The 9,094-nt window shown below is 46.9% G+C and overlaps 1 pseudogene; it reads left to right on the forward strand.

The window, feature by feature from the left end:
- Positions 1 to 1,125: 1,125 nt before the first annotated feature.
- LOC132575570 (mitochondrial calcium uniporter regulator 1-like) lies at positions 1,126 to 1,725 on the forward strand (annotated as a pseudogene).
- Positions 1,726 to 9,094: the final 7,369 nt, after the last annotated feature.

Consider the following 9,094-nt stretch of genomic DNA (forward strand, 5'->3'; position numbering starts at 1 on the left):
GTGTTGAATACATTGGAGTATGTAAGAACAATGGTTAACAGACTTAATCTGAATCAGGGTTTCACCAGGTCTTCTCTGAGAATCTAATTTCTGAGCCCTGGAGCGTTTTATTTATTTAGATATTTTATACCCTGCTTTTCTCCCCAATAGAGACATGATGGGTGATAACAGATGGGCATTTAGGGGTGAATGGGAGGCATTCCACATCGGGCTGGCTCAAAAAGAACCCTCCCGAACTCTCCACACACTCCCCCGCAAACTGTCCCCATCCCATCCATGGGGTTTATTATTTTTGAGAATTCTTGGGGAACAGGAGTGGTGCCGGAAGACTGCAGGAGGGCGAATGTTGTCCTCATCTTCAAGAAGGGGAAAAAAGAGGATCCGGGTAACTACCGACCTGTCAGCTTGACGTCTATACCTGGAAACTTTTTAGAACAAATCATCAAACAGTCGGTCCTGGAACATTTAGAAAGATTGGATGTGATTACTAAGAGCCAGCATGGGTTTCTCAAAAACAAGTCATGTCAGACTACGCTGATCTCTTTTTTTGAGAAAGTGACTACCTTGCTGGATCACGGGAATGGTGTAGACATCATTTATCTTGATTTCAGAAAGGCTTTTGATAAGGTCCCACATACTATCCTTGTTGACAAGTTGGTAAAATGTGGTTTGGATCCTGTTACCGTTAGGTGGATCTGTAACTGGTTGACAGATCGCACCCAAAGAGTGCTTGTGAATGGTTCCTCGTCCTCTTGGAGAGGAGTGACAAGTGGAGGGCCTCAAGGATCTGTCCTGGGACCTGTTTTGTTCAACATCTTTATCAATGATTTGGATGAAGGAATAGAGGGAATGCTTATTAAATTTGCAGGTGATACTAAATTGGGAGGGGTTGCAAACATAGAAGAAGACAGAAACAGGATACAGGATGACCTTCCTCAGTGGAACTAAGCTTCCCAAATCCCCCGCCCGAGCTGGAGACCCTTGATTTGAAGCCTCCATCCCCCGCGCACCAAAAATCTGGAAAGCGGGGGGAATGGCGGCCCTTCCCACCCAGCCCTGATCCCAGCAGCTTCTCCTCCCCCCTTCCCTTCCCACCAATCCCCGATGGGGATCTGAAGAGCTGGGATGGTGAGAGGTCAGGCTGCAGCCGTCATAGTGGTTGTGGGTGGCAGGAAGAGGGTCTTCCTTATCCAGCGGGAGTGACGAGCTTTCCTTTCCGGTGCCTCACGTAAAGTTGTCATACACTTGGCGGCCTCGCGCCGTTGCCTAGGAGACTGGAGGCGGAGGAGTAGTAACGGCACACCAGGAGCTGGCAGCAAGCTCCTGGCTTCTGCCGGCCTCAAGACCAACGGCCGCGCAAGTTCAGCAGCGCGTGGCTTTTCATGCTGCGAGAGCGTCGGCGTGTTCGGGGCGAGGAAGAGCCGTTTCCTCAGCCTCGATGGGGGTCGTTCCCTCGCCTCCAAATAGCGAGATATCAGCATCTTTGCATCACCCCTACACGTAGAAACCAGTAAGGCGAGTCGCCCCCCCCCCCCCCCCCCGTCAGGAAGCAAGAAGCTGTATTTTGACACCCATGCCCTTGTGTGCCTTATGGAGGAAAATGGTTTCACCACTCTGCAATCTGAGATTATTGTATCTGCATTAATTAACACCATTAATGGCAATATGGCTGTGATGTACAAGGGTATGGTCACCAAAGTACAACAGGTTATATATAAAACATAATGTTTAATTTTAGCCAAGTATATAATTAATGTGTTTTGGAATAATGGGGAATTGTTCTGGAGGTTTTGGGGGTTCTGGGGGAGCTGTTTTTTGAGGTAGAGGCACCAAATTTTTAATATAGTATCTAGTGCCTCTCCTCAAAGTACCCCCCAAGTTTCAAAACGATTGGAGCAGGGGGTCCAATTCTATGAGCCCCAAAAGAAGGTGCCCCTATCTTCATTATTTTCAATGGAAGGAAGACATTTAAAAAGGTGTGCTGTCCCTTTAAATGTGATGGCCAGAACTCTCTTGGAGTTCAATTATGCTTGTCACACCCTTGTTCCTGGCTCCGCCCCCAATGTCTCCTGGCTCCACCCCCAAAGTCTCCTGGCTCCACCCCCAAAGACCCCAGATATTTCTTGAATTGGACTTGGCAACCCTAAGTGGAACAGGCTTCCTCGGGAGGTGGTGGGCTCTCCTTCCTTGGAAGTTTTTAAACAGAGGCTAGATGGCCATTTGACAGCAATGGAAATCCTGTGAATTTAGGGAGGAGGTGTTTGCGAGTTTCCTGCATTGTGCAGGGGGTTGGACTAGATGACCCTAGAGGCCCCTTCCAACTCTATGATTCTATGAAGGTCTATTGGATTTATATCCTGCCTTCCCCACCAAAGCAGGCTCAGGGCAGCTCACAACCAGCAAAATAAGAACTATTTAACAGTTAAACAATACAAGAAGCAATTAAAATGGTTAAAAACAATTAAAACAGTCTGGTGCTAATTGTATCTGATGTTTTCTTGCTTCAGATGATGTTCAGTCTATATTCGATGTATCTCAGACACCCCATATCAGTCCTTCAATGCCAGATTAAAGGCCTGCCGGAATAGAGTTGACTTACAGGCCTTGCGGAACTGAGCAAGGTCCCGCAAGGCCCTAGCTTCTTCTGGCAGTTGATTCCACCAATAAGGGGCAGCAATCAAGAAGGCCCGCTCTCTGGTGGACTGTAGTCTAGTCTCCCTTGGCCCGGGGATCGCTAATAGATTTTTTGTCCCAGATCTAAGTACCCTCTGGGGAACGTGTGGGGAGAGACGGTCCCTAAGGTAAGCAGGTCCTCAGCCATATAGGGCTTTAAAGCTAATAACCAGCACCTTGTAGCGAATCCAGTATACTATTGGCAGCCAGTGCAGTTCCCGGCTGTATGTGCTCCCACTTGGGGAGCCCCAATAACAGCCTGGCCACCGTGTTCTGCACTAGCTGCAGTTTCTGGGTTTGAGACAGGGGCAGCCCCATGTAGAGGGCATTACAGTAGTCCAATTTCGAGGTGACCGTTGCATGGATCACAGTTGCCAAGTCACCGCGCTCGAGGAAGGGAACCAACTGTTTCACTCGCCTAAGATGGAAAAAGGCAGATTTGGCAGTGGCTGCTATCTGGGCCTCCATTGTCAAAGAAGGCTCCAGGAGCACCCCCAAGCTCCTGACACTGGACACCGTTGTCAGCGGTGCCCCATCAAATGGAAGTCCATCCGACCAGCCCACCAATTGCTTTTGATAACTCCAACCTCAAACACCACCACCCACCAATCCCTGCAGATAGGAAAAACAGGAAATTGGTTAAGCCACTGTTGGGCAACCATGAATTCCATGTGGACTCCCTCCCAGTCTGGATAATAAAGTATGCAGAATGAGGTTTAGGCTTATTCAATTTATATTCCACCTTCCCCACCAAAGCAGGTTCATGGCTAGATGCTAGGCTTCCCAATCCCCAGGTCCCAGCGGGGGATCCCCCATTTTTACAGGCTTCTCCCCGCCCCCAGCCATCTGGCCGGCGGGAGAAGCCCTGCCCCCCCACGTTCACCATGTAGTTTTAGAGCTCCTGCAGGTCCGTTTTTAAAATATGTGCCTTTAAGGCTGAGCAGGAAGCAGGAAACAGGAAGGGCTTCGGAGAACAGCCCCTCCCTTTGTTTTGCTTTCGTTTTCAGATCAAGTAAAGTTCTTTAGGAACAAGACCCAGTAAGTATTTGTGTGTGAGAGAGAGGGAGGGGGCAGGGGATTCCCTGGTTTGGAGGCCCTCTCCCCGCTTTAGAAAGTGTGGGGGGAGGGAAATGTCTACTGGGCACTCTATTATTCCCTGTGGAGAACGATTCCCATAGGGAATAATGGAGAATTGATCCGCAGGTATTGGGGGCTCTGGGGGGGGGGCTATGTTTTTAGGTAGAGGCACCAAATTTTTAGTATAACATCTAGTGCCTCTCCCCAAAATACCCCCCAAGTTTCAAAACGATTGGACCAGGGGGTCCAATTTTATGAGCCCCAAAAGATGGTGCCCCTATCCTTCATTATTTCCTATGGAAGAAAGGCATTTAAAATGGTGTACTGTCCCTTTAAATGTGATGGCCAGAACTCCCTTTGGAGTTCAATGATGCTTGTCACACCCTTGTTCCTGGCCCCACCCCCAATGTCTCCTGGCCCCACCCCCAAAGTCTCCTGGCTCCGCCCCCAAAGTCCCCAGATATTTCTTGAATTGGACTTGGCAACCCTACTAGATGCCCATAGCAAAGGTGACCAGGGCATGTAGGCAACTGATGAATTGATAAAAGATATTTATACCCCACTGTCATTATCCTAGGTCTAGTGAGGCCTACAGGCTCCAGAGAAGCCTGCGTAGGGGTGGCTAGTGGGCCTACATCTCCTAGGATTCCTTCTGTCCCTCTTATTATGCATGGAATAGAGAAGGTAGATCAAGAAATACTTTTCTCCCTTTCTCACAATACAAGAACTTGTGGACACTCAATGAAATTGCTAAGCATTTGGGTTAGAATATGAAAAAGGAAGTCTTTCTTCACCCAAAGGGTGATTAACATGTGGAATTCACTGCCACAGGAGGCAGTGGCAGCTGCAAACATAGCCAGCTTCAAGAGAGGATTAGATAAACATATGGAGCAGAGGTCCATCAGTGGCTATTAGCCACAGCGTATTGATGGAACTCACTGTCTGGGGCAAATGATGCTCTGTATTCTTGGTGTTTGGTCCTGAGGGGGGCAACAGTGGGAGGGCTTCTAGTGTCCTGGCCCCATTGATGGACCTCCTGATGGCACCTGGTTATTTTGGCCACTGTGTGACACAGGGTGTCGGACTGGATGGGCCATTGGACTGATCCAACATGGCTTCTCTTACATTCTTATGTTCTCTTATATTGGGTGAAAGCACTTTTGGAGGGAAAACTGGCTCAAATGGGGCGGGGCCTGGGAGGAAAGCATAAAAGGCATAGCCACAGACAAGGCGTGTTCTCTCTGGGAAAGGCTACAGGGAGAAAGTTTCTCTCTGGAGAGACTGGAGCAGCAAGAGGGTTCCCTCACTCAAGGAGGGTGAGTCTTTGGTATCAGAGAAAGGGAATGCCTAGTCAGATGCATCAGGGCTGTTTATTTATTTGCACCAGCCTTTTCTCTTTTCTATATTCATTGTGCACCAAACGTTTTATTACCCACTTGTTTGTTTTTGAGAACTCATAATAAACTCTTGTTATTGTTAAACTGCCCGGGACCTCATGACTCTTCCATCACGGTTAAAAGGGAATAGGGAAGACACAGGGGTTGGGGGGGGGGGGTGCTCTGGGCCCTCTCAGACAGACCCTTACCGGAGTGGTGGCAGCCAGCCCTTTCTGGTCCCCTGCTGTGTGACACCCACTCATCTCCCCAACAAGGGCCCTATGTGACTTACACCAGCATCCTCCTCTCCTCCATTTTATCCTCACAACAACCCTGTGAAATAGGTTGGGTTTACAGCATATGACTGGCCCAAAATCACCCAGTAAGCTTCCATGGCAGAGTAGGGATTCAAATCTGAACCTGGAACCTGATTCTGTGCTCTGTTCGCTAGACTACACTGGCTCTTGGGTTTAGCAGAAGCTGTGCTCATGCTTATAGAGCAATGTGTTTCTCTGTATTCTTCCATGGTGGCTTCTGGAAAGAAACAGCAGCAAGGTTCCTCAAAGCAAGCTTAGAAGAGAAGCTTGCATGGGGCTGGTGAAACCCTGGCAAGGAGATGGGAAGAGCAACAGATGCTGCTCCCCCACCCCCACCCCACTCCTGAGATGAACCTTGCAAAAGGTGATGTCATTCTGGCCTGACATGAGAGCGCATGCAAGAGAAGACCCACTCGGGAGACTGAACCCAGCACAGTGGAACAGATGGCTCTTGGACCTAGGGGCTAAGCCTGGAGGGACTGCATTGGATTAAATCAAGGAGGGGACTTGCTTGGCTTTTTGAAAAATCAATACAGTCAGACTGCAGCCTTCTGTCTACTGCTCTCACTTCCCTGCCCTGTGGGCTCCATGGGATTGGTGACCAAGATGCATCAGGAGGAGCTCTCTTTCCCCTGCACAGGAGGAGGGCCTCCTCCTTATCCAGTAAACAGAGCAACCTCCAGCATCAGCCCCTCTATGCACAGGAAGGAGGTTGATTGTCAGGATGTGCCTGGACATGTCCTTCTTCACTCCCATATTGGCAGCCCTTATCCAGAAGGGGAGATCTTTGGCTCAGTGGGAATTGTTCTAGTGTTTTTATGGGAAGAGGGATTTCTTTTTCAGAATTTTAACTTTTTTAGAGATATAACCATTGATCCCTCTTTTTCTCTCTTTCTCTTTCAAAAAGAAGGATTTCTTTTTTATTTCTCTTCGTAGTTTTTCTATTACACCTCTCTATGCCTGTTTGTGGCTTCAGCAGGGTGTTTTTTGGGATGTTACACACCACATGAGGGTGCCCTAATGGGTGGGTTTGGGAAAACATTGCCTTTTTTTCTGTTTCCCAGGAGAGAGGGAAATTCTGAAACTGTAGACAATCTCTCCGCCCACTCCTCTTTTTCAATTTCTCTTTTGATCGAAATGGAATTGACTTGAAACAGACTCCAAATTCCTGGAAAAAAGGAAGAGAAAAAGGCTGTTGGAAACAGGCAGAAATGATCAGTGCTAGATGGTTCCTTCTGCAAGGACTGATCCAGAAGTCTTTGGGTGTGAAGGCTCTTTCTTTGCACCTCTGGATTATTAATACAAATCTCTGTGCTGGACCTAGCCACTGGCACACCTGAGCATTAGATGCCTTCTTCTTTGGTAATCATAACACCTTTCTTGCTGCAGACATGAGATAGAACTCAACTGGCCAGATTCTAGAGTCCAGGTAAGGGTTAAGCAAAACGGCAAAAGAGCCATGAATTTGGGAGTTACATATCTGGCTGTAATACCCAGAGAGAGGGTAGGATAAGCTTACTACCTTGAGCAAATCCAAAGGAGGTGGTTTCCCTGGCAACCATATTCAATGAATGAAAGTATGGTTGAGGGGTTAGCATACATATTGCTTCATAAGAACTTAAGAGAACAGATTTCCCCATAGTCCCAAATTGTTACTGCAGTGTCATAACAGGCAGGAAATCTTGGGCCCAGGTAATAGATTATTATTTACTCTTTTGAAACAAGAGGCACATACATGATTAATTATATATGCCTTGCATTCTGTGTTTAGATTAGCGCTGACAAAGCACAGTATGTAAAACTCTAGCCAATTCCCAGGGTCAACTCTAGACAACACTAGTGTGGAGGAACAAAGAGGTGGTAAAGGGCAACTATTTTGCTATACATATTAATCAGATACTTTATAGAACAGATGTAAATAAATAATGTTAATAACTGAGTTCTTGCCTTAATGTAACTGGATATTCCTGTTCTGAGAACCACCAGATCTACTTACAACTCTCTACAGACCAAGTCCTATGAGGAAAGGTTGAAGGAACTGGGCATGTTTAGCCTGGAGAGGAGCCGGCTGAGAAGTGATATGATCACCATCTTCAAGTACTTGAAGGGCTGTCATACAGAGGATGGTGTGGAATTGTTCTTATCATGATAGAGGTTTACAAGATAATGCATGGGATGGAGAAAGTAGAGAAAGAAGTACTTTTCTCCCTTTCTCACAATACAAGAACTCGTGGGCATTCGATGAAATTGCTGAGCAGGCAGGTTAAAACGGATAAAAGGAAGTACTTCTTCACCCAAAGGGTGATTAACATGTGGAATTCACTGCCACAGGAGGTGGTGGCGGCCACAAGTATAGCCACCTTCAAGAGGGGTTTAGATAAAAATATGGAGCACAGGTCCATCAGTGGCTATTAGCCACAGTGTGTGTGTATATGTAAAATTTTTTACCACTGTGTGACACAGAGTGTTGGACTGGATGGGCCGTTGGCCTGATCCAACATGGCTTCTCTTATGTTCTTATGTTTTCTGTGGCCCCAGAATGTAAGACCAGAACCAATGGGTTGAAATTAAATCAAAAGAGTTTCCGGCTCAACATTAGGAAGAACTTCCTGACCATTAGAGTGGTTCCTCAGTGGAACAGGCTTCCTCAGGAGTGGAGATGGTGGGCTCTTCTTCCTTGGAGGTTTTAAACAGAGGCTAGATGACCATCAGACTTTTCCCTGCAGCCGCTGTGGCCGGACCTGCCTGTCCCACATTGGTCTTGTCAGCCACCAGCGAGCCTGCAGCAAACGTGGACTATTGCACCCTTCTTAAATCTTCGTTCGCGAAGCCAAGCCGAGAGAGAGAGATGACCATCTGACAGTGATGAAGATCCTGTGAATTTAGGGGGAAGTGTTTGTGAGTTTCCTGCATTGTGCAGGGGATTGGACTAGATGACCCTGGAGGTCCCTTCCAACTCTATGATTCTATGATTCTCTTCAAACTACAGCTTGGACATTTTTTTTTTCAGTGGCCAGGTGAGCCAAGTCTCTTAAGCAGTCATTTGTCCTATGTTTCCTGGTAATTTTTCACCCATCAAAGGCACCTGGATTTTCTTTCGCATTGTTGTGGAATTAGGGCTGGATGGAGTCTCAGTTGTCTGCCCATGCTAACCCAGTGTCTTTTCAATTTCAATATCAAATATAGCCTCTACAGTTGAAACTTTGGTTCTGTTTTCCGGGAGGTTTTAGGACACTTTGGGTGATATGACCTTCTGAATATAGATAATGCTATGCCTTACATGACTTGTGTTTTGGAATGTTTGTATACTAACAAACTCTAAATAGATGCCATATCAGAAACTAGTTACCTTGACTCTTAGTCAACCTTGATCTACTGGGTTACCCTGACTTTCCTTGGCTTTTTTGACTCAGAGGGACAGGAGAAAGGGTTGAGCTCTGTTGTGTACATCATTTTATGTCAGATGCTCATCACCAGAGTTGATTGGTAGTGGCATTGGCTGCTATGGATGGAGAAAGATACTTAATGTATTCTTGTTCTTCATTGTTCTGGCCAACCTCCATGTGATATGGGACTTGACAGAATAACCAGGAATCAGCTATATCCTTTTATAAACTTACTGTGCACAATGTTTAAGTATTGAATTTTGAT

The sequence above is a fragment of the Heteronotia binoei genome, chromosome 7, assembly GCF_032191835.1.
Source record: "Heteronotia binoei isolate CCM8104 ecotype False Entrance Well chromosome 7, APGP_CSIRO_Hbin_v1, whole genome shotgun sequence".
NCBI lineage: Eukaryota > Metazoa > Chordata > Lepidosauria > Squamata > Gekkonidae > Heteronotia > Heteronotia binoei.